This window comes from Lucilia sericata, unplaced genomic scaffold (assembly GCF_015586225.1).
Source record: "Lucilia sericata isolate MDLA Ls3-8-SP2 unplaced genomic scaffold, ASM1558622v1 Contig000673F_arrow, whole genome shotgun sequence".
Taxonomy (NCBI): Eukaryota; Metazoa; Arthropoda; class Insecta; order Diptera; family Calliphoridae; genus Lucilia; species Lucilia sericata.
Genome location: NW_023994678.1, coordinates 187501 through 215363, shown reverse-complemented (window position 1 = coordinate 215363; position 27863 = coordinate 187501). Strand labels below are relative to the sequence as shown.

The 27863-nt window shown below is 31.1% G+C and overlaps 1 protein-coding gene across 1 annotated transcript in view; it reads right to left on the bottom strand.

Annotated features, from left to right (window-relative positions):
• The window catches only part of LOC119607194 (protein GDAP2 homolog), a 104686-nt gene that overhangs the window by 29126 nt on the left and 47697 nt on the right, over positions 1–27863 (bottom strand). The window contains exon 2 of the mRNA XM_037961004.1: positions 14961–14980. The gene's annotated coding sequence lies outside the window, so the exon portion shown is untranslated. The remainder of the gene's footprint in view (positions 1–14960; positions 14981–27863) is intronic.

Genomic DNA, 27863 nt, shown 5'->3' with positions numbered 1-27863 from the left:
GTGGGCGGGAAAGGTAATTTGTGTGGGGTGATTTAGGTGTTGTTGTGCGTGGCTCATAATAAAATTATAATTTTTTTTATTTTATATACAATATTATAATAAAATAATTAACTAAATAATTTTTAAAAATTGTCCAAATATTTTATTCAACACCAAATGTATGTTCTGTCATACTTAATACTAAAATATGAAAAAGATGAAATTAAAGGACACAGGTTTAAATGAACATATTTTTGAATGTAATTGAGATATTGGCTTGAAATTTTTTGTAAAGGGTCGAGAATTTCCATATCTAACTAAAAAATTATATTAAGGGATAAATATGGACTAAATTGTTGAAGCTATCTGCGATCCTATTAAAATTTTGATATAAATCATAGTTTTAGAAATTAAACAAATATGTAATATATGACAAAATCTTTATTTATGAACAAAACTCAATGAAATTTTCAACGCTTGTTAAATTTGTCATTTCAAATAAGAATATGCAAAAAAAAAAATTGAAAATGTCAAAGGGCATCCCGCAATTCCCAAAAATAGGAATGAAAATCCCAAAAATGGGATTTTTTACTTTTTTGCCCATAGGATCCACATTTCTTTCAGGGCTGGGAAAATACTTCTGGAGTAAATAGAAAACATATTGAGGTTTCCAAAACTGCTTTCAGTTTTCTGATCCCAGCTTTGGGATTTTAGAACATGTCGCCCAAAGTTGAAGTTTTGATAAAAAATAGGTCATATTCGGAAGGACGCAGTGGCAACATTTTCAAAAAATAGGACAAGTTTTTTACGCCAAAGCGTTCTGCGTAAAGATACCTTTTAGAAAACTATAAAATTGTTATATGTTCTTAATAAAAATTTTATTTTATTAATAAAAGAGTTAAGACACATTTTTGGCAAAAAACGCCAAAAATCTAAAATTTTTTGAATTTTTAAATTAAAAAACGTATATTTTTGGATCTGTAAACAATATTGATCTGAAATTTTTTGTATATTATTGGAAATTTTCTTGTCTAACTAACAAGAAAAATTGAGTCCATTTGGTCCAAAATTACGCCCGGTATTCAAAAAAAGGCGGACCAAGGTATGGTAAATTTTGTATCACTAAATTTTTAAATGCCTATAACTCGGATATTATAAGAGATAAGTAGTATGTCCAAGCATGTTTTTTCAAGATCTCGTCGAGCGCTTTCACAAAATATAAAAATCTTTGTATTTGGGTGAAAAACAAAAAAATGGCACGAGTTTAAAAATTTTACATGTCGTAGGTACCCTACTTTGAGCCGCCACAGCGCCGTCCCTGGGGCACCTGCAGGGTTCATCTTCAAAACTTAAACTCGAATACTCCTTGGCTACGCTCACGCCAAATTTTATCCCGATCGGATCAGCCGTTTAGAAATGCCAGATTTATTTCCAAAAAATTTCCATTCTGCCCCACTGTGTATTGTCGACATGTGCTTAAAGAGTCATGTTTCTAAATTTTTTTGCGATTGCATAGGAGTAAGCTGAGTATGTAAGCTAAGTTTTCGGGAAAATATGTGAAAGTTAGACTTCTTCGATGTTGTTGCGGAATGCGTTACCCACATAAAATATGACCTGGACTCTTTGCGAATGTACTGTGAATTTGGATCTTAAATTTGAATTTTAAAATACCTACGAATTATTTTACTGCGTGGTTTTGACTATTTACGCAAAACGCTATGAATTTTCTGATGTTGATTTAATAATATTGGACAACAAAATGAAGTTAAAATCTGTGTATCACGTTGGAATGGAATATTTATATTTAAAATTAACTAGATTAACACTTTTGCTTACAATTTAAAAAAATATTATGAAATGTGACCTAACTTCATATTCCGGGATACCAGTATCAGTATTTAATTCTAAGGCAAATCATTATCCGTCTGCTACACAGAAAAAAATATGCACATTTTTTTCTTAACAATCGTTTGCTTAAATTTAATTTCGATTTTTACAAAAATTTTTATTTGGTTTTATAACGAATTTGTTTGATTTTCACGCAGAAGGAAAATATTTTCTAACAAACACTTTATTGAAATAAATTTAATTTTCAGTAAATATTTTTACTGGTTCAATAAATGTTTTTGTTTGAGTTTTATTTATATGTCAGCATATGGAATACAACAATAAAACTAGTTTTGGAATGAACTAAAATGAATTGATATAATTCTTACTTGGTTTATAACATTTAATGTATAAGTGTTTCAGTTTTCACAGTACAAATAATAGTTTCTAGAATGTGAAATAAATTTGTTGTAAGTATATAAGTACTTTTTTCAACAAATTTTAATTTTATAGAATAAGTAAAATATTTGTTAAAATTCAATATATATTTTTTAACAAAATTTTTATAGATTCAAAAAGGAATTTTGTGTATTATTATTGCCAAAATACAATAAATAATTTATCTGTTTCAGATAAAATAATTGCTTGAATTTCAGTACAAATACAAATAATTTGCGTTATTGTTTAAGTAAAATAATTGTTTGGAAATGTTGCGAATATTTATTAATGTTTTTCGTAAATAGTATATTATTTTAATAAGAAAAATCCTGAAATTTTTTCAATAAAGAATTTACGAATTTGAGTACTTGATTTTACGAATTTCGTGATAGGTCCTATTTTAGTTAAAAAAATACTTGGCTTTATGAATTTTTTGTTTGATTTTGAATTTCATTTTTTTCTGTGTATAAAAACATTTACTTCGATACATATATATTTATAAAAATTACAAATCACGTAATACTTTACTTTATAAAAGTGAAACAATAAATTTGTAGGGCCTAGCTTCATCCTGATAAACGACCAAAACAATAAAATTCAAAGAGTCACCAACAAATCTGGGATTATTGAATAAAAATTGTGTATTTTAGTATTTATGAAAAATTTGGAGATATTTTTAATATTTTGTAACATATAGAGAATATTTTTTATTCATGATTTTTTTCGTTCGTCTTCGCGGACCCCCTAGGATTTTGCTACGGACCACTAGGGGTCCGCGGACCCCCTTTTGGGAACCGTTGGTCTAGTCTATAGTCTAGTCTATAGTCTAGTCTATAGTCTAGTCTATAGTCTAGTCTATAGTCTAGTCTATAGTCTAGTCTATAGTCTAGTCTATAGTCTAGTCTATAGTCTAGTCTATAGTCTAGTCTATAGTCTAGTCTATAGTCTAGTCTATAGTCTAGTCTATAATCTAGTCTATAGTCTAGTCTATAGTCTAGTCTATAGTCTAGTCTATAGTCTAGTCTATAGTCTAGTCTATAGTCTAGTCTATAGTCTAGTCTATAGCCTAGTCTATAGTCCAGTCTATAGTCTAGTCTAGTCTATAGTTTAGTACTTTAAAACCAAAAAAAATACTCTTTTTGTTATTAGTTAGTACCATTTCAAAATCTCAATTCTCCATTTCGTTCCTTAACGGGTTAACAACTGTTATCTTATTAGTATTTTCCTCACCTTTAATTAACACATTTAACATCTTCAACAATAAAATCTAACACTAGAGAGTCTATAAAAATGCTCATATAAATAAAATCATATTAATCATGATGACGACAAAACCTTTAAAGAACAAAATGTGAAAAAAGTTGATAACTATCGGAATCGTTTGTAAGCAGATAAATCCGACCTGTGAAGATGATGATGTTTCCATACTGTGTGACAAGACAGACACCCACTTAGTTTGTCAACTCCATAACAAAAGAATCGTTACTTGACTCACTCATAAATGAAACAGATTGTAAATGAATATTGTTCATTCATACATACATATGTACATGTATTTGGTTTAAAGATAAACTTTCGTATCTAGTCATAATAAACAAAATAAACATTTGCTGAAATTGCTTTGAAAAAAAGTAAAGATCACGATTCATGAAAATAAAATATTTAAATAGATCTCTAAATCTATTTTGTTAGCTTTAGAGACAAAAGAACAAAAAATAATAAAAATAAATAAATAATTTATGAAATCACTTTTTTTTGTAGACAAAATAAAGTTATCATCATTTGTTTGTGCAAAAATAACAACAGATGACTAACTTTTTATTTTGTTTATTAATTAATACTTTTACGTTTTAGGTAAAAAAAAAACAAAATATTTTTTAAATGATTGCATTATGGTAAATAAAAATGTATTATTTTTACAACGCAAAATGTACAAGTCATAAGTATGTTAATGTAAATAACTGAAATATTAGGATAAATATTAAAACAGAAATTTATTGCATTTGTAATCAAGAAAACAAATACTCATTCTTAAGTAACATTTAATTTTAGTTTGTTTCAGAATATTAAATTAATAAAATAAATAATAAATTTATCAATTTTTATAATTTTTTAAATAAATATTAACAAATTTATAACCAAATTATATGTACATTATTGTTAACATTTTGGTTTTAGTTAAAACGCAAAAATGAGAAAATAATTTTTATTTTTTTTTTTTGCACAAAAATTTATTTGTAAATATTTGTGTTTAAATATTTTATATTGATTTTTAATTACCTTATCTAGGTTGTTTATTTATTTATTTAGTAAAATTTTTATAAAAAATTTAATAAAATTCTGAATGTACTTTTGAATTTCCGACGATTAATAGCCTTCTAAGGACCCTGAAAGGACCTTCTCTGGGCTCAACCGAGAGGTCATGATTACTACAACTATACTATGTTTATTGTAAGAATATATTGTTATTAAAAACAAATAATTTTCATTATAATAACATTTATACAATATTTTAGTTACTGTAAACATTTTAATGTTTATAACAATTATACATTTTAATATAATTCACCGTAACATAATAACTGTTACAACAAGTAAAGAATAATAACATTGCATTCTTGGATCATATTATGATCATTTTATGTTGATAATGTTTATAACAATTATAAATTTGTATGTATATGATTTACCGAAACATAAGAACTGTTACAACAACTAAAGAATGATAATAATGCATTCTTGGATTATATTATGATCATTTTAATCATAATGTATGATAAATAGGAAAATATTCCAACTGTATTTAATCATATTATGATATTTTAAGATAGTTACAATAATCATAATATGTTTAGACTACAATCATAAATTTAACCATAATATATTGCTCTTAGATCATGATTACCACAACCTTCTTATTGTCTGAATATAGGAGAACCATAGACACAAAATGGGACTTTAGTCTTACTGACATTTTGACTTTATAAAAGTGTGATTAGAACAATTCTTATGCTGATATACATCTTTAGGCATAAAATGTGTAATATCAAACAACTACAAAGAATTGAGCCATTAACCAAGATATTCCACCGATTGAAACATATATAAGATATGAGGCGGTACTTACAGCCGAACGGCTCATAACTTTATGCGAACTGACCAAAGGCGTTTATAGCACACACCATCAATTAATACTGAACACCTTGGAGGGCTATACATAAACATGGAACATGCATATCGGATACATAATATGTCCGGAACTTTGAAACACTGATCCCAGATCGAATATCTTGGTCAAGCTTAACATTACAGCTACCTGTAGACTCAAAACGGGCCTGGAGTTCTGTAATGAAGATCCTGAAATAGAAATATACTACCGTCTACCTTATCACAACACTAGTATCCAGGCTAGTGGATCATATTATGATCATTTTAAACATAGATATATGTTCATGTATGATAAATAGGAAAATATAATGATAATATATTGCAACTGTATTTAATCATAATATGATAGTTTAAAATTGTTGCAATAACCATAATATGTTTAGACTACAAACATAAATTTAACCATAATATATTGCTCTTAGATCATGATTACCACAACCTTGTTATTATCTGAATATAGTAGAACCATAGACAAAAAATAGGACTTTAGTCTTACTATGACATTTTGACTTTATAAAAGTGTGATTAGATCAATTCTAACTTATTTTGGTAAACTTTTTCGGATATAAAATGTGTAATATCAAACAACTGCAGGGAATTTAGCCATTAATCAAGGCTCTGTGAACATTGCTAGATATTCCAACGATTGAAACATATATAAGATATGAGGCGGCATTTACAGCCGAACGGCTCATAACTTTAAGCGATCTGACCAAAGACGGTCATAGCACATGCCATCAATTAATACTGAACACCTTTGAAGGCTATATATAAACATGGAACATGCATACCAGATACATAATATGTCCGGAACTTTGAAACACTGATCCCAGATAGAATGTCTTTGTCAAGCTGAACCATTGAGCTACCTGTAGGCTCAAAACGGGGGTACAAAACGGGCCGGCCTGGAGTTTTGTAATGAAGATCCTGAATAGAAATATATGGCGCCAATAGAGGTTAACTTATTTACCGACAGCCAGAAGACAATTAAGGCGATATCAGGTGATAAGGTTAAATCCAAGACTGTATTTGATTGTAAGAACGCTTTAACCGCCAGGGGTAAGGTTTACATTGAGGTAGTTAATCTAACGAATGTTAAACAATTCTACGCAACGAGGACCAAATTAAATATATGAGCGAGAGAAGCTCATAAGGCCTCTTGAAGTAATGAAAAGGTAGATATAATCGCAAAGATCCTATGGGATGAGAAGCTTCATCAACCACGATTAGGGGAACGACTATACGTGTACATTCGTTAAATGTGGAGCAAGTGAAGATGACAGTAAAACTCTCGAGTACTTTCTTTGATATTGTCGAAATTAGATCGAAATACCTTGGGAGTGATATTATTCCGGATATAGCACCCCTAACGAACACTGATTGGAATATTCTTAGGAATTACTTCCAGGAAACAGAGATTCTAAACATCGCACGATAATACCTTCATTGATAATCAAATCAAATGAAAGATCTTTCGAATAGATCTCTTCAGGTATACATATCGCCTTCATATATACATACATATATTTGAAATATATTCAAACTGTTTTGTTTTCGGAATTTTGTCGACTTCAATAGTAAGATTAGGTTCCTAAAGATATTTGAGGTCTTCAGAAATTTATTTTTAACAAACATGTGGTTAATCTGGCAGACGAACATTGCTAAATCGACTTCGTTATCACTTATTAGGATTCAAAAAATATACACTTTATAAGATCGAAAAATTATACTATGGAATTTACAAACAGTATCACTTACTATATACACCCTATTTACGCCCCCCGAAGCATGTTATCTAGATGAACCGCCCGGGAGAAAAGAGTCTCTACCTGTGCCTCATGTCTTGGGACTAAACTAACTCATAGTCTGAGCAGAGAATCAAACGTACCTAGTACCGCGGGAGCCGGTGGCCCTTAGGGCAAAGTTTCGGAATTTGTGTTGTGCCGGTTATTGGAGAGATCCCTTCGGGTGCTCATGGTGGTTTTGCTTAAACCAACATGAGAATGTAGGGTTAATGACTGATACATGATGAAGTTAATCTTTCGGGATAAGAGAATTCTCAGAGAAATGACAGTGGGGCTAAATATTGACAAATGCTGGTCTACCGATTACGTCTTAAGATTGTTGCCATATCAAAAGCAGCCATTTCATCAGCATGCTTGTACATGGAACTGAAGCTATATAACGGGCAGCGATGGTCCGTACTCAAGCAAAGTACTTCGTCCGGTGTCCCCTATGTACAAAAATTGCCGCCTGCATGATCCTTAGAGATTGGAAGGAGTTGAAAAAAGTGACCAAAAAAGTACCAACAAAAATATAATTTTTCTTAATAAGTACCCCAATTAAAAAAAATATTTACTGCAACACAGTGTAATTGTTATTGATCATAAACCATTTATTATATGCAAGTCTTATGCAAATTACATGTTCATTTTCTTTATTTAATCTTTTTTTAAAAGATTTAAGAAAAAAAGTGTTGACAAATTTTTTCACAATAACCAACAAGAGCAAAAAACAACAAGTGTTGTATGTAAATCCATTTAAATTGGATTAAAATTTAAAAAGGAAAACGACAATACAATTATTGTAAAATATTGTTGAGTAGATAACAGAATGAAATGAAACAACAAAAAAGTGCAATTAACTTTTCTTGGGAATTATCAACACTTGACATTGTATATAAAAAGCCACATAGGAAAAAACTGTTTTTTCGACCTATTTGTTAAAATAAAATTAATACTATGAGTTTATTTAAAAATTAACACCCACATGTGGTTACTTTTAAGCTCTTTTTCCCAATACTTGTGTATGGTATTAAGTCAACACATAATAGTTGAGCAAAATTTTAACATTTTGCTATTAATGACTATACTTAGTACTCTTTCTAACACAAAATCCTGCTGTAACAAGTCAACTATTTTGAGCTTAAAATTTTGAATTTCTATTTTTATTTTATTAAACATTTTCCTGTTAAGTATTGTTTGTATTTAATTTAAGCACTCCAGCTGTTAATTAATTAAATAATATCGACAAGATTACATTAATTGCATCTTCATTATGTTTTTGACATGACAACCCAGCAAACAATCGAGATGACTAAATGGAATAGAATACCAACGGAAACAGAATTTGTCGGAAAGTATGACAAATTGGTCCTTGATAGAATGTCGTAGTCAGAGGGAACATCTAGTCCATAGACTAGACTATAGACTAGACTATAGACTAGACTATAGACTAGACTATAGACTAGACTATAGACTAGACTATAGACTAGACTATAGACTAGACTTTAGACTAGACTATAGACTAGACTATAGACTAGACTATAGACTAGACTATAGACTAGACTATAGACTAGACTATAGACTAGACTATAGACTAGACTATAGACTAGACTATAGACTAGACTATAGACTAGACTATAGACTAGACTATACTATAGACTAGACTATAGACTAGACTATAGACTAGACTATAGACTAGACTATAGACTAGACATAGACTAATAGACTAGACTATAGATTAGACTATAGACTAGACTAGACTATAGACTAGACTATAGACTAGACTATAGACTAGACTAGACTAGACTATAGACTAGACTATAGACTAGACTAGACTATAGACTAGACTATAGACTAGACTAGACTAGACTATAGACTAGACTAGACTATAGACTAGACTAGACTATAACTAGACTAGACTATAGACTAGGCTATAGACTATACTATAGACTAGACTATAGACTAGACTTTAGACTAGACTAGACTATAGACTAGACTAGACTAGACTATAGACTAGACTATAGACTAGACTAGACTAGACTATAGACTAGACTAGACTATAGACTAGACTAGACTAGACTATAGACTAGACTAGACTAGACTAGACTAGACTAGACTAGACTAGACTAGACTAGACTAGACTATAGACTAGACTAGACTAGACTAGACCTAGACTAGACTAGAACTAGGACTAGACTAGACTAGACTATAGACTAGACTAGACTATAGACTAGGCTATAGACTAACTTTAGACTAGACTATAGACTAGACTTTAGACTAGACTATAGACTAGACTATAGACTAGACTATAGACTAGACTATAGACTAGACGATAGACTAGACTATAGACTAGACTATAGACTAGACTATAGACTAACTATAGACTAGACTAGACTAGACTATAGACTAGACTAGACTAGACTATAGACTAGACTAACTAGACTATAGACTAGACTATAGACTAGACTAGACTAGACTATAGACTAGACTAGACTATAGACTAGGCTATAGACTAGACTTTAGACTAGAACTATAGACTAGACTTTAGACTAGACTATAGACTAGAACTAAGACTGACTATAGACTAACTAGACTATACGAGACTAGACTAGACGACTAGACTAGAGACTAGACTATAGACTAGACTAGACTAGACTAGACTATAGACTAGACTATAGACTAGACTACTAGACTATAGACTAGACTAGACTATAGACTAGACTAGACTAGACTATAGACTAGACTAGACTATAGACTAGACTAGACTAGACTAGACTACTAGACTAGACTAGACTATAGACTAGACTAGACTATAGACTAGGCTATAGACTAGACTTTAGACTAGACTATAGACTAGACTTTAGACTAGACTATAGACTAGACTATAGACTAGACTATAGACTAGACTATAGACTAGACTATAGACTAGACTATAGACTAGACTATAGACTAGACTATAGACTAGACTATAGACTAGACTATAGACTAGACTATAGACTAGACTATAGACTAGACTATAGACTAGACTAGACTAGACTAGACTAGACTAGACTAGACTAGACTAGACTATAGACTAGACTAGACTATAGACTAGGCTATAGACTAGACTTTAGACTAGACTATAGACTAGACTTTAGACTAGACTATAGACTAGACTATAGACTAGACTAGACTAGACTATAGACTATATAGACTAGACTAGACTAGACTAGACTAGACTATAGACTAGACTAGACTAGACTATAGACTAGACTATAGACTAGACTAGACTATAGACTAGACTAGACTATAGACTAGGCTATAGACTAGACTTTAGACTAGACTATAGACTAGACTATAGACTAGACTATAGACTAGACTATAGACTAGACTAGACTAGACTATAGACTAGACTAGACTATAGACTAGACTAGACTATAGACTAGACTATAGACTAGACTAGACTATAGACTAGACTATAGACTAGACTAGACTAGACTAGACTATAGACTAGACTATAGACTAGACTAGACTATAGACTAGACTAGACTATAGACTAGACTAGACTATAGACTAGACTATAGACTAGACTAGACTATAGACTAGGCTATAGACTAGACTTTAGACTAGACTATAGACTAGACTTTAGACAAGACTATAGACTAGACTATAGACTAGACTATAGACTAGACTATAGACTAGACTATAGACTAGACTATAGACTAGACTATAGACTAGACTATAGACTAGACTATAGACTAGACTATAGACTAGACTATAGACTAGACTATAGACTAGACTATAGACTAGACTATAGACTAGACTATAGACTAGACTATAGACTGGACTATAGACTAGACCTATAGACTAGACTATAGACTAGACTATAGACTAGACTATAGACTAGACTATAGACTAGACTATAGACTAGACTATAGACTAGACTATAGACTGGACTATAGACTACACTATAGACTAGACTATAGACTAGACTATAGACTTGGACTATAGACTAGACTATAGACTGGACTATAGACTGGACTATAGACTAGACTATAGACTGGACTATAGACTAGACTATAGACTAGACTATAGACTAGACTATAGACTAGACTATAGACTAGACTATAGACTAGACTATAGACTAGACTATAGACTAGACTATAGACTAGACTATAGACTAGACTATAGACTAGACTATAGACTAGACTATAGACTAGACATAACTAGACTATAGACTAGACTATAGACTAGACTATAGACTAGACTATAGACTAGACTATAGACTATAGACTAGACTATAGACTATAGACTAGACTATAGACTAGACTATACTAGACTATAGACTAGACTATAGACTAGACTATAGACTAGACTATAGACTAGACTATAGACTAGACTATAGACTAGACTATAGACTAGACTATAGACTAGACTATAGACTAGACTATAGACTAGACTATAGACTAGACTATAGACTAGACTATAGACTAGACTAGACTATAGACTAGACTATAGACTAGACTATAGACTAGACTATAGACTAGACTATAGACTAGACTATAGACTAGACTATAGACTAGACTATAGACTAGACTATAGACTAGACTATAGACAAGACTATGGACTAGACTATAGACTAGACTATAGACTAGACTATAGACTAGACTATAGACTAGACTATAGACTAGACTATAGACTAGACTATAGACTAGACTATAGACTAGACTATAGACTAGACTATAGACTAGACTATAGACTAGACTATAGACTAGACTATAGACTAGACTATAGACTAGACTATAGACTATAGACTAGACTAGACTAGACTATAGACTAGACTATAGACTAGACTAAGACTAGACTATAGACTAGACTATAGACTAGACTATAGACTAGACTATAGACTAGACTATAGACTAGACTATATACTAGACTATAGACTAGACTATAGACTAGACTATAGACTAGACTATAGACTAGACTATAGACTAGACTATAGACTAGACTATAGACTAGACTATAGACTAGACTATAGACTATAGACTAGACTATAGACTAAGAGACTAGACTATAGACTAGACTATAGACTAGACTAAGACTAGACTATAGACTAGACTATAGACTAGACTATAGACTACTATAGACTAGACTATAGACTAGACTATAGACTAGACTATAGACTATACTAGACTAGACTATAGACTAGACTATAGACTAGACTATAGACTAGACTATAGACTAGACTATAGACTAGACTATAGACTAGACTATAGACTAGACTATAGACTAGACTATAGACTAGACTATAGACTAGACTATAGACTAGACTATAGACTAGACTATAGACTAGACTATAGACTAGACTATAGACTAGACTATAGACTAGACTATAGACTAGACTATAGACTAGACTATAGACTAGACTATAGACTAGACTATAGACTAGACTATAGACTAGACTATAGACTAGACTATAGACTATACTATAGACTAGACTATAGACTAGACTATAGACTAGACTATAGACTAGACTATAGACTAGACTATAGACTAGACTATAGACTAGACTATAGACTAGACTATAGACTAGACTATAGTCTGGGCTATATCTTGTTTTCGATTTAGAAATACATGGGTATTTAGAAGGTAGTGGGTTTCTATGGTATTTTTCCCAACATTATGTTCACTGGGCTATATATATTTTTCCAAATAGATCTTGTCTAGTATTAAATTATTTTAACTTTTTTTTATAGACATGTTAAATTTAATTAATTTTATCCATCCTTTATGTAAATTTTACTAACGTAACTATACATATATCTATATAATTTTTTCCATAATCCATTTTTGATACACCACATGTGGTGTGCAGTTTATTTGATATTCTCGATACTCGTTGTATGTCAGTGATTGTGTATTAAAAAGCTATTTTCTCTACAAAATGTAATTAAAAATTTATACTAAAACTTTTATTAAGCCTACTTTTTTTTTTTTTTTGGGAAAATGAAACAATTTCGGTATAAGTTGGTTAAAACATTTTGAATATTGTATTATGTGCTTTAAATTTGTATGATGGCATTATTTTTAGTTGTTTTTTTTTTTTTTTTTTGGTTTTGAGCGCTCTTTTCAATTTTCTAACAACCACATGTTGTACTATAGTGTAATTAACGTAGTTTTAATAATATGAAAATAGTTCAAATTTATACAGAGATGGAATTAGGAAAGTTTTAATATTATGAAACTCGATTTTAAAAATTGTTTTATATCGATTGTCCGAATATAGTGCTAGGGAAAACATTTATTTTAGCTACATTACGCTATCTATTACTAATTATTATCCATTATTTTCAATCGCTTTTAGAAAAAATATTTTAAAATAATCTCTGCTGACCATCTCTGCATATTCACAAAGTTCACTTTATAATAACTCAACTAACCATGAAATAAATAGGTTTAACCAGGTTTTCAATTAACATCTATACTTTGTAGATATTTAAAATAATGATTTCATATATATAGAATATATAGTATTTTTAAAATTACAAACTTTTAAATGTTTTTGAAATTTTATCACGATTTGCGATAACGAATATTTTTACCATATTTGTATGATTGATTTAAATGGGGAAACTAACATAAAAGGTTATAAATCTATTTAGAAATATTTCTAATGTTATTAGGTTTATAATAACAAAATTTTAATTTTTATATCCCCAGCAAAAACTCAGCAGTAATGATTTGTACTTACACCACCACTTACTTGTCAGTGAGAACTACCTACTATCTGCATTCGTTTTAAGTATTCTTATAATGACTTACCTACATAAATATAATCAGATACGCACACAGAAAAAAAATTGTTTTTGTTTAGGATAGGTCCAGTTGAGGATTGATATTCCTGAAGTTTACGATATTTTAAAATATATTCCGGGCTATGGTAAAATCGTTCAGCTCCTGTCCTCTGCCTTAACCAAATGGACATGTCTAGGTAGTTATATAATTTTACGAGCACCTAGATTATAAACTCTTTATCTAGGGGCGATATTTTTCTATGTGTTAGTAACTGTCTAACTGTCTGTCTATTGAATACTTTAAGGAAAATACTATTATAAAGGATTTATGGATGTTCAAGTCGTTTTATATATGGGAGTTGGGGGCAAGAAATCGTCAATGTAATTTACACTTGCATAAAACTTAGTTGCGTCAATTTTTGAAGTTATAAGCTTAAAAGCTCAAATCAGTAAGTCCGGTTTTATGTGGACTAGGTAAAATATTGCACCGGTTCAAACATTTTAAAAGTTATCTTCTTAAGCCCTTGTAAGTGAAATTTCATCAAAATATCATGAACAAAACAGTCAGCCGGACAGACATACGGTTAGGCCTTATAGACTCTGGAACTGATTCTGAGTCGATCGATATACTTTAAGGTGTGGGAGCGTTACTAGGTTTTTGTGTTACAGACAGTACCTCTCCACTACTGTACGGTATAAAAAGACCGTTAGAACATTTAAAACAATTAAAACTCTATAGGAACTAAATTAGGGACCCTGGAAGTGATTCTGAGTCGATCGATCAACTTTAAGGTGTGAGTGTGCTACTTAACTTATGAGGGTAAAAAATAAGAATAGATTAAAGATATCTACATCTACAGAAAAGATATGAAATCATTAATTAATTTTTGCCAACTGCACTTTCATTATTTCCTAGCAAAGCTAAGAAATTCTGAATGAATATAAAAATAGGTTTTGATATCGGCATCAGTATTCAGTTTCAAATACTTACACAAAGAAATGGAAGTTGATCTGAAAAAAAAAGAGAAAAAATATACATTAATATATAATAACATAAAATTTTATATTGCGAAATCAATAAGTGGAAATAGTTACGAAATTTTATGGTTATGCCGATTATATATATCTTATAACACTGCTATGTAGCATGAAAGACCTAACATTTTACGAAAACTCATTTTAATCCGATAATAACACAATATTTTTGCGCTTTATAGTTAATTCAAAAAGTCGAACGTCAATAGGTGCAAGAGCCAATTATGAACGGAACTCTACACAAACAAAAGTGTGAAGATATACACAAAGCTTTTTAGAAACACTTCTCGCGATCCACTAAAATCAAATACCTATAAAATTTTTAACAATCGGTGTATGTAACTATTCTTCAGTTTGTCGATTATGAACATTTATCTTTTTCTAATAAAGAAGATATCGTGTCAAGTGATCCAACTCAAAAAATCTATTTGGATGAAATTTGCACCAAGGTTAGTACTATTGAATAATAGGCCAGACACAGACACTTTCAGCTCTATCAGTCAAGAACTGCCGGACTTAGAGGGAGTCAAAGTTGGACATTTTGGTCATACAGGGTTTTATTCAAATGAGTGTAACTTTTCACTTATTGGTCCTAGCAAAAATTGTCCAAATGAGTTCAGATAGCTATTTCTTCATTGTTTTCAAAAAAAGCGGTACAAATCGATTTTAAAAGTTGGGTCACGGTATTGCTCCTGTATAATTCACAAATGTGTAAGTGTTGAAACTTCATTAGTATGTGGACCAAGGTGGGTGAAATTGGTACAGTTGTACTTTTGTTGGTTAAAAGTATAATAGTACAACCATAACCTTATAACTTTAGGTGAACTGACCAAAAGCGGTTGTATACACCATCATCGGTCGTGCCCGATCGCAGGAACTTTGAAACACTGATCCCAGATAGAATGTCATGGTCAAGCCGAACATTAGAGCTAATATCCGTATGAATCCATTGCTACATGGGTCTGAAGACTCAAAAACAGAAATATACTACGGTTTACCTAATCACATCTATAGCTTCCAAGCTGAAGTCCGAGCAATAACGGAATGCATAAATTTGATTATATATGGCGCTAATACATAGGGGTTAATAAATTTACCGACACCCTGAAGGCAATTAGGGCGATATCGTGTGATAAAGTTAAATCGAAGACCGTATTAGATTGTAAGAGAGCTTTAACTGAATACATCATATGGATACCAGGCCTTTCGGTAGTAGTGGACAACTTTAAAGAGAAGGGAGCTCTAGGTAGTTACTAAATTAAAAATATGGCTTAGAGAATCCCATAAGGCCTCTGAAATAATGTAACGGTAGGTAGATCTTATGGGGTGACTTTAACTAGAGCAGGACTTGAAGTCTCCTCAAAATGAACAAGTCCGATGGTACGGACAAACAGGATTAGGGGCTCAGCTATACGTGCGGATTCAAACGAATGCAGAGCATATAGAGAGGATAGTGAAATTCTGGAGCACTTTCATTGACATTGTCAGGCGTTTGTAGAAATTAGATTCAAATATCTTGTAAGTGAAACAGGAAACTGAGTTTCTGAATATCGGACGAAGCCACCTTCAGTGAATATTTGTCTTTACCAACAAACATTTTCCATGAAAAAGAGCGTACAACAGGCCCGATAATAAGTGCTCATCCTAATCCAACAGCCATGACCCATTTGGTACTATTTTAAATTTATTTATCTAACTGAAATAATAATCTAAAATTGTACTTCCGACGACAACGGATTTTGATACAAATTTGATCAAAATTTAAAAGAAGTAAAGTAGTCTTTGGATTATTCTATAGACTGGCATATTATCTAGTTTATTGTTTATTCTATGGACTAATAGATTGATAAGACCATTGGCTTTATTATGGACTAGCCTATTGATTAGCCTATTGACCAGTCTGCGAACTAATCCATGAGCTTATTTACTAACCATTTGATGGTCTAGTCTACTGACTTGACCATGGACTGTCTATGGGATAGGCTAAGAAACTAGTCTATGGACTAGTCCATTAAATAGTTTACTGATTATACAATGTACTATTCTATTAACAAGTTTATTAGCTAGTCTATGGACTAGTCTATTAAATAGTTTATTAGCTATTCTATTGACTATTCGATGGACTAGTCTATAAACTAGTCTATTCTATAATGTAGTCTATTGATTATACTAAGAACTAATAGCAGGACTAGTCTACTGACTAGTCATATTAAATTATTATAAAAAATCGAAGTCTGAACAAGTCTGAGGTTAGTATGATGGTATGTCGAAATAGGATTAGGGGCTCAGCTATAGACAGGCCTATTATCTAGTCTATAGACTTTTATTTTTCTATGGACTAATATATTGACTATTCTATAAACTAGTCTATTAACTATTCCATGTGCAATTTTATTCTAATTGCTATTCTATGAACTAATCCATTGGCTATACTATGGACTAGTCTATTGACCAGTCTAATTACTAGTCGATGAACTAGTCTACGAACCAATTTTTGGACTATTCCACTAACTATTCGACGGACTAGTCTACAGACTTGTCCATGATCAGTCTATGAGTTAGGCTATACACTAGTCCATGAAATAGTCTACTAGTCTATTAACATGTTTGTTAGCTAGTCTATTGACTGGTATATGGACTAGTCGAAGGACTGGTCCATATACCAGTCAATCTAGTATATGGACTAGTCTATGGACTATTCTATGAAGTAGTCTATTGATTATACTATGGACTAGTCACTGGACTAGTCTACTGACTAGTCGTATCAACTCATTCTTTAACAACTCTGACCTCTAGGTGTAATAAAGGCGTCATGTTCTATATTTTACATAAATGAAAAAATACAACAACAACAACAACAATCTGCAATTTAATCAAAGCACTCTACAGAATTATTAGCACCCTCATAATTACGAGTACAATAAATTGAACAAAATTATTATTAAGACTTTATATTCACACATTCATTCATTCATTAAGTCAGTCATTCTCCATTCGACTGAGTTCATAGAGGTATGACCGGTTAAATAATTAAGCATGGTTGGATGGATGGTTGGTTGGATGAATAGAAAAATGAATAGATGGATGGATGACTAAATTAAAAAACAGAATAAAAAAAGGTTTTTATTCCACATTTATATTTTCCAATATTTTAAGTCAAAACTAATTTTAATTTAATACCTATATAGTTTAACCGTCATCATAAATGTTTCGTTAAATGAGCAATTTGAATGCAAACATGTGAATGAATCACATGTGCCATTTGTGGAAATTTGTATTTTTAATTAAAAAAAAATATACACAAAAACAAAAAAAAAACTTCAATTTATGTACATTCTCACAAAATACATAAAAAAGACATTCTTTAATTACGTGATTAAACAAAGAAATTGTTGTTAATTTTTGTTGTTGTTGTTTAATTTTAAACGTTACTTTTTTTTCTTGTTTCTTTTTAAGGTGATTATTTTATGAACTTTATTTAGATTTTAATTATATGACGAACGTAATGAACAAAACAAAAAAAAGAACAGAATAGAATGATATAAAAAAAAAAAAAACATTTAACCTACATAAACGGTAAGAAAATAAAGAACACAGACAAATGGACCGACAGACACAACAAGGGGGTCTGAACAATTTGGCAGACATACCGACAATGTTGCATTGATTTGATAGAAAAAAAAAGAGAACATGTTTGGAATACTTTTAATTGGAATGATTTCATTTTGTATAAAAATAAAACGAGAGAATTCTAAAGTAAATTGTTAAATGAAAGAAGTTTGAGTAAATTTGAATTACAGAGGAAATTTTCCAAAGGTAGAGAATAGAGACATGGTGAATGAGTTTTAAGACAATTTTCCTGAAATTTTTTAAACGAACTAGTCCCAAGACTTGTGAAACGTGGTCCCATGAAGAAATTGCTAAAAATATGATATGTATAATAGCCCGAATATCAATTCAATATCAATTCCTAAAAGAGAACTTGTATCGGAACTAGGACAAAATATAGCCCAATGTTTTGCATATATGTACATAAAGTATATAAGTTTATTATCTGGATATATAAAACTGACATGTGCAAAATTGTGTGACTGTTTAAACTGTCTTCCGTAGGGACCTTTGAATGGTGTCTAGGTCAAGTAGTAGATAGATATTACCAATTTTTAATACTAAGCACATCTTATCAATTGCTATTTGGGAAAAATTGTAACCTTTTGGGAGCTTACGTTCAACACACATACATATAATTGGGTTTATATTCTGAATAGATCGACTCTGGATCTACTATACACTTTTGTAAAATATATATCTTCTGAATCTTTAAAGAATTGAAGTCGATGTTGGAATGTTCGTTCGTCTGTCACGAATTTCTTTTCGTGATCATCTTCCGTATGGGCTCTATTCCACGGTGGACTTTTTAAACCACATGATGAGCTAGATATAACCCAATACCGCCTCTTTGTGATCCCTATGAATCATGCAGAAGGCAATTTTTGTACATGGCGGACACCGAAACACTTCTCCCGATTGCTAAAGCAATCTAAACTCTGACCACCTCATGCTTCATTGCATAACTTCCGAGATGCTTCAGAAGCATTACTGCCTCTGTAGATTTTTCAACGTCATCTACAGACGTTATCGGTCCATTAAATAAACCAAAAACAAGTTCTTACTATAAATAAGGAAATATTTGATCGATAACACACGATTAGGAATACCGTACATTCATCCGTCACAAAACTTTAAACATTCATACCGAAAAACATTCGACACAATAATTTGGGTATGCTAGAGTGTGAGCTCTTCATACCCCCGATTCATTCTGTATATCAATTCAATGACTACCAACCCATTCCGAACATTTAGCCCCACAGTCACATTTTAATGTCGTTATCGATAGCATTTGAGTGACAAAATTTGATGCAACCGACCTACAACTTTTTCATCCAACACATTTATTTATTTTTTTTATTTTATTTTTTTATTTACGTGGCTATAACCGCATATTCTCTGTACCCCACTCAATCCTTTTTAACTCATTCCCATCAATAGCCCCACATCCACTACTCTAAGGGAACTATGTTATCTTATCGGCAACAACACTTATTCCAAAATGACAATTCCACCGTGCATCAGTCTTCCCACAATTTGAGTTCAGCACAATTTGAGTTCAATCGCCGGCTCCAGATAAAGTTCAAAACTTTGCCCTGCGAGTCATTGGTTCTTACAGTTTGGGTTAGATTTTATGGTCTGACCGCGAGTCAGTGATAACGGTAATGTCTGAAATAGTGGAACTGAGGATTAAAACGGCAAAAACCAAAATAATGCCATTCAATGCATCAACTATAGAAACATTTCTTCTTAAACAGTAACCGATATATATTTATATATTTAGGTTGCACGATTACGACAACCGGTTTGGATTCTATGTATCTATTCTATCTGTCTATCTATCTATCTATCTATCTATCTATCTATCTATCTATCTATCTATCTATCTATCTATCTATCTATCTATCTATCTATCTATCTATCTATCTATCTATCTATCTATCTATCTATCTATCTATCTATCTATCTATCTATCTATCTATCTATCTATCTATCTATCTATCTATCTATCTATCTATCTATCTATCTATCTATCTATCTATCTATCTATCTATCTATCTATCTATCTATCTATCTATCTATCTATCTATCTATCTATCTATCTATCTATCTATCTATCTATCTATCTATCTATCTATCTATCTATCTATCTATCTATCTATCTATCTATCTATCTATCTATCTATCTATCTATCTATCTATCTATCTATCTATCTATCTATCTATCTATCTATCTATCTATCTATCTATCTATCTATCTATCTATCTATCTATCTATCTATCTATCTATCTATCTATCTATCTATCTATCTATCTATCTATCTATCTATCTATCTATCTATCTATCTATCTATCTATCTATCTATCTATCTATCTATCTATCTATCTATCTATCTATCTATCTATCTATCTATCTATCTATCTATCTATCTATCTATCTATCTATCTATCTATCTATCTATCTATCTATCTATCTATCTATCTATCTATCTATCTATCTATCTATCTATCTATCTATCTATCTATCTATCTATCTATCTATCTATCTATCTATCTATCTAGCTATCTATCTATCTATCTATCTATCTATCTATCTATCTATCTATCTATCTATCTATCTATCTATCTATCTATCTATCTATCTATCTATCTATCTATCTATCTATCTATCTATCTATCTATCTATCTATCTATCTATCTATCTATCTATCTATCTATCTATCTATCTATCTATCTATCTATCTATCTATCTATCTATCTACTATCTATCTATCTATCTATCTATCTATATCTATCTATCTATCTATCTATCTATCTATCTATCTATCTATCTATCTATCTATCTATCTATCTATCTATCTATCTATCTATCTATCTATCTATCTATCTATCTATCTATCTATCTATCTATCTATCTATCTATCTATCTATCTATCTATCTATCTATCTATCTATCTATCTATCTATCTATCTATCTATCTATCTATCTATCTATCTATCTATCTATCTATCTATCTATCTATCTATCTATCTATCTATCTATCTATCTATCTATCTATCTATCTATCTATCTATCTATCTATCTATCTATCTATCTATCTATCTATCTATCTATCTATCTATCTATCTATCTATCTATCTATCTATCTATCTATCTATCTATCTATCTATCTATCTATCTATCTATCTATCTATCTATCTATCTATCTATCTATCTATCTATCTATCTATCTATCTATCTATCTTATCTATCTACTATCTATCTATCTATCTATCTATCTATCTATCTATCTATCTATCTATCTATCTATCTATCTATCTATCTATCTATCTATCTATCTATCTATCTATCTATCATCTATCTATCTATCTATCTATCTATCTATCTATCTATCTATCTATCTATCTATCTCTCTATCTATCTATCTATCTATCTATCTATCTACTCTATCTATCTATCTATCTATCTATCTATCTATCTATCTATCTATCTTCTATCTATCTATCTATCTATCTATCTATCTATCTATCTATCTATCTATCTATCTATCATCAATCTATCTATCTATCTATCTATCTATCTATCTATCTATCTATCTATCTATCTATCTGTCTGTACTTTTAGGGGTAAAAATATGCAATAAAGGTACCAAACCTTTTTTGGCTCTTTATAACTTTTTAAACTAATAAACATAATACAATTTTAGTAAAGATTTTGGACACATCTTTTAAAATCATAACACACCTATTTCTTACTTTTTTAAAATTCAGTCCTTTCTTGGTGTCAATAAAACTTTTTCATTTTATTGACGTATACCTATTAGATTACCGACTAACTCTGTAATATTAATTTAAACAAAATATATATAGAAAAAAAGTACCAAAAAGGGGAAAACCGGAAAATTTAGTATATACATACATATTTATATACATTACATAATAATATGTATATCAAAAGAAAGATATTGAAAAGACCTTTCAGTAACTTTGAAAAAAATAAATAAGAAATGTCAAATCGCCATACTAATGTCTTAATTATTTTTCCTAGGAATTCTTTATTCACACCTCTAATGTATATTTTGTTTATTTTACAATTTCCTTGTGCTATTTTTAATAAATCCCCTAAATAACTTCCACTACCATTAAACCCTTTTCATTCAACTCTGATTCGTGTTATCATACTAACTGAACATTAGCCAGGAAATAAATAATTGATATACAAATTAAACTTGTGCGTTTTATTTAATTTACTTAACATTTTTCTTGTTTTTTTTTTTCGGACAAAGAAAAATCATTAATTTATTACGAACAAAAAACTTCCTTATTTACACATTAAAACTCTTAGCAAATAGTTTTTTTAGTAACTTTTTTGATTCTTATAACTATTAACTATTAACCAAAAACTTTAATTTTTCAACATTTATTTTTATAACTTTGCATGTTGTTTTTTAGTTTTATCATTATGTCATTTATTTAAAAAAACAAAAACAAAACTATAGACTAAATGTCATTTGTCAGCTATAACCCACAAACGGAAAATATAATGAAAACAATACCATTATTATTATTATTATTATTATTATTTGATCAAAATTTTCCAGGTCATATTAATAATTTATGATATTTAAGTATATTGTTGTAGGTCATTTGACTAGTTTCTTTTTGACTGTTTTCTTTTTTTTTAACAAATTTGTCTGCAACCTTTAATTCCCACCATAAAAATGTCATTATAATTCAATATTGTCCCCTCATCAGTTTGGATGGAGTATAGTAGTTATTATAAAACTTAAGTCTGCCTAGTGCAATTGTCTGTCTGTCTTTACAAATTTGTCAGTTAAAGTAAGGAAAAAACAGGAGATTGAGTAGAAAATTGCACTAAATTACTGTAGAAATTCAATATTTAGTAGAACTGTTAAATTAAATTATATGCCATTAGAGAGCCAGGTAAATATTTTCCCTCATTTTGTTCCAGTTTGTATGCTTAGCAGGCCAAAGAAGGCCAAAGACAAGTTTAAGAAAAAAATAAACAAAAAAAAAAAAAGAAAAACTAAAGTATGTAAATTTGGTTGAAGAGCCCATAGAACTGTACGAAATGGCAAATTTAAACTAATTTATTATATTTAAGTAGTCTTACAACAATTTAGTTTTCATATTGTGTTTATAAAATGAAATTATACAGAACAAGTAAGAAATTATAGTCGGGCGAGGCGGACCATATAATACCCTACACCAATTATAAATATAAAATGTGATTTAGCTTTCATAATAAAACATTATAAGTTGAATTGTACCTTGCCTCAGATTTATTTTTGAATAAAATTGTGGACATTTAAGTCATATTTTGATATAGGGCTAGGGTCAAATGAGGCCCTATTATTATAAAATTAATCAAGATCATCAAGGCTAGTATTTAACTTGGTTTTGCAGATTTTTGTCGAGATACGAGTATATTAAACATAATTATAAACTTAAATGTCCTATTCGGGAGAGTTCAGTTTTATGGGGGCTAAGTGAAATAATGGACCGATGTTAACCATTATCAATGTGCTGGGTCTCTAGTACAATAGAAGATCATGTACTAAATTTCATTGAATTATCTTCGAAATAGCGACCTTTATGATTACAAGGTTTACAAGTCCTATTCGGGGGGTCAGTTGTATGGGGCTACGTGAACTAATGGTCCGATCTTAACCTTTTTTTTATTGACAATAGAATATTATGTATCAAATTTAATTGTATTATCTTCAAAATTGCGACCTGTAGTTTGATTACAACGGGCGGACGGACATAGCTAAAGCGACTCAGTTGTATGGGGCTAGGTGAACTAATGGTCTGATCTTAACCTTTTTTTATTGACAATTGAAGATTATGTACCAAATTTCATTAAATTATCTTCAAAATTGCGACCTGTATGTTGATTACAACGACGGACGGACATAGCTAAAGCTACTCAGAAAATTTTCTATGTCGATTGGTATACTTTAAAGTGGGTATAGGACCAAACATCAGCACAAACCCAATATAACACCCCCCCCCCCCCCCCCCCCCTAAAGTGGTATGGGGTATAATTACCCCGGGATTATTGTAAAGTCAATTAATTGTGGAACTCTTAAAAATACTAGATATTTACAAATGCTATTTTATTCGCTTACAGTTCAAAATGAATTTTTCCAAACGGCAATGTAAATCGAAAAACTATTCCAAATTTTTCATATAATCCAATAAATTTCACAAATAACCATATTTCCCATAAAAAGGTCCCTCTCGAAAATCTGTTTAACTAGCATTGATGTCTTCTCTATGTCAAAACATACACTAATTTAAATAGGTTATTGTATACAGAGGAAACACTTTGTAGAATAAGAAAGTCAGGACTTGTTGTTAAAAAATGTCGAGTCTTTGGATATAACAAGGAAACACAACGATCTTGAGAGGATTTGTTACAGTAATTATACTATTTATAAAAATAAATATGCATGTCGACTTCTATCATGATGTTTGAAAAAAGTTTCTGGAGAAACAGCTTCACCGATCGTAACACAATGATCTTCCAACTCCCTTCAAAGTAGACCAACATAAGGATCGTGCAGAATTAGGATTACTTCCATTTAGAATCAAACAGTCAAATAGCCTCTGTTGATATGAAAACACAAGCACAAGTTCTTACTTTATATTATAGTTTACCATGACAAAGAAGGTCATTTTTATCGAAAACACACGAATAGCAATAATCATTTTTGAAAAAAGTTCCTGGGAAAATAGCTTTTACGATCGTATCACAATGATCTTCCATCTCCCGCTAACGTAAGCCAAGAAGCAGTAACTTCACGAAACTGTCATCGCAGCAGTTGTTCTCTGTAATCTTGCTTGTCGAATATCTGTACAGCGGATGTACTTCCAAACAATTTCTACTAGATGATATCTGCAGGATGGTAAATGTGGGCAGTGGTCTTCAGTTCGATCTCTCAATGAACAATAATGATAGAGTAGTGATCAAGTTTTCAAACAATTTCATATCCGACCGAGAAAAGAAATGTTCTTCATAAACTTTACAACTTTATATCCATGCAGTAGTTAAAATACCTCGATAAGCGTTGGGTTTACAGACATTGGAGTTAAATAAGGAGTTCCACAGCGAGATGTTAGATTCCCCTACGGTCAGAGCTCTGCAAACTTTCACAAGGACAAGAAGTGATTTCTTTCGCGGTATCTCTGTCGATGAGCTGGGAGACGAGTATTGTAACAATTCGGCCGTAGATAGTTCATCAGTGATACAGCTGTCGCTGAATTGACAACCTTCGCCCGAGTAAGTCACGGGTCGTTCCGAAGCGAGGATCCAATTGTGGTGGGAACGGAGTAGCGTGGTCATACTTAATGACAGAGATGTCATCATACCCTATAAAATATACTAATATAAGAAAAAGAAGCAACTAAGGAAAACTCCAAAAGCCGATATTCCTAAATTCAGTTCACTATCGTGAAGATTCTAGAGGCTGTTCTTCTCTCCCAGCTGTTACAACATTAAACAACAGCTCGACATCGACATGAATTCCTAAACATACAATACAAAAAAATATAAAGAGATGGTAGGGAACCTATCTATTTTTGAGTTTTCAGACAAACGTACAAAGTCCATTGTTAAACTTCTACCTCTCATAGCTCTCCAAACTTCCGCAAAGATACGAATCTCAGTCGTATCGTAACTTTGATGTATTATACGATCTGATGGGTGGTTATCTCGTAGAGTTGCAGTTCATATTGACAAAGCCGTTGGCAACATTTTCACTACCCGGTCAAAAGATATAAACATCAACCCAAAAATTTTCGTATTCACAATATAAGGGAAGGATATCAACCACCATAAAAAATTTTTGTTATTGGATTAAAAATGTCGTTTCAAATGACAATTTATTGTTTGATTACAAGTTGGAACGGACGGTCTTAAATCCGCCTACCTACTATACTGATGGAATATGGGATGAAAATCTTCCTCAGTTTCAATGATGATTGTAACACCTTTAAAGCTGAAGTATCAGTAATTAAGAGGGCAACGAATTGGCTATGGTACTAATAGTAAAGCAGTCGATAAATATCTAAATTACACGTTTGTCGTTCCAAATGACAATCTATTGTTTGCTTACAAGGTGGAAGAGGCGGACAATATTAAATCCGCCTTTCTACCCTGATGGATCGAAGATAACGAGAAAAGTTGGTAGCTCCATCTTAATTGAGGAATATGAGATAAAATTCAGTTCCAGGCACGAATGGTTCGCCATCTTTTCAAGAGGCACCCGATATTCGCGAACCAGTATGGTTGTCGTGTAGACTCTAACCGGAATGGTCATGCTTCTATCCTGGGGAACACAACTTATATCCCCGAAAATATCGAATACTGCTCTCCCACGATTCTTCCGGACAAAAGTCAAAATATCAAACAAACCATCCTTCTCAGAGGGTGCAATACTTGACATCTATACTGATGAATCCAAGTCCTCTACGTGGGTGTGGGTGGTGTTTTCTTCATTCCCCGCTTTAATAAGGCGATCTGTTTCAGGCTTAATAACTAGCGTGTAGCGTGTTACACACTGAAATCTCATCTATAAAAAGAGCAGTTAACATTTTAACACTAGGGACTGTATTATTTTCAAGTTTATTCTTGTATTTAAAAAATGGTCCTTTTGGACCCAGGAGAAGAATAACTCAATCGTATTACAGCAGATTGTTGGGGTGGGAGTCCGGAACTAGTTATATCACCTAATAATACGAGTTACCACTAGCATAAAGTCAGTTTCTAGTTTAATCGGTACAACAGTAACATGACGACTGTTAGCTCTCTCGTTTACTTGGGATACAGTAAAGTTACGGCTGTCTTCTCTCTCCCAACTCTCTCCTCTCTTTTGAACTTAATACATACAAGTAATGGCGAATCAAATGGCTGGACTTTATATTGACTGTAAGTCGAACAGCTGGTAACCTAACCTAAAAACTATATCTTGTTTTTAGGTTAGGTTAGGTTAGACTAACATAAAGTCGTTTTTAAGCGATAACTTTGTTTTTATTTTTCTGCATTGTTATACACTGTAATTCTCTATTGGCTTATTATTCTGATGATGATAATAATATTTTTTTTCTAATTTAACTAAAAGCAAATATAATTAAAAAAAACAAACGTTACTTTTTTTTTCTACTCTCCACAAAATTTTACGATTATTTGAATGCAATAAAGTTCTACTGACGTCAAGTGTTT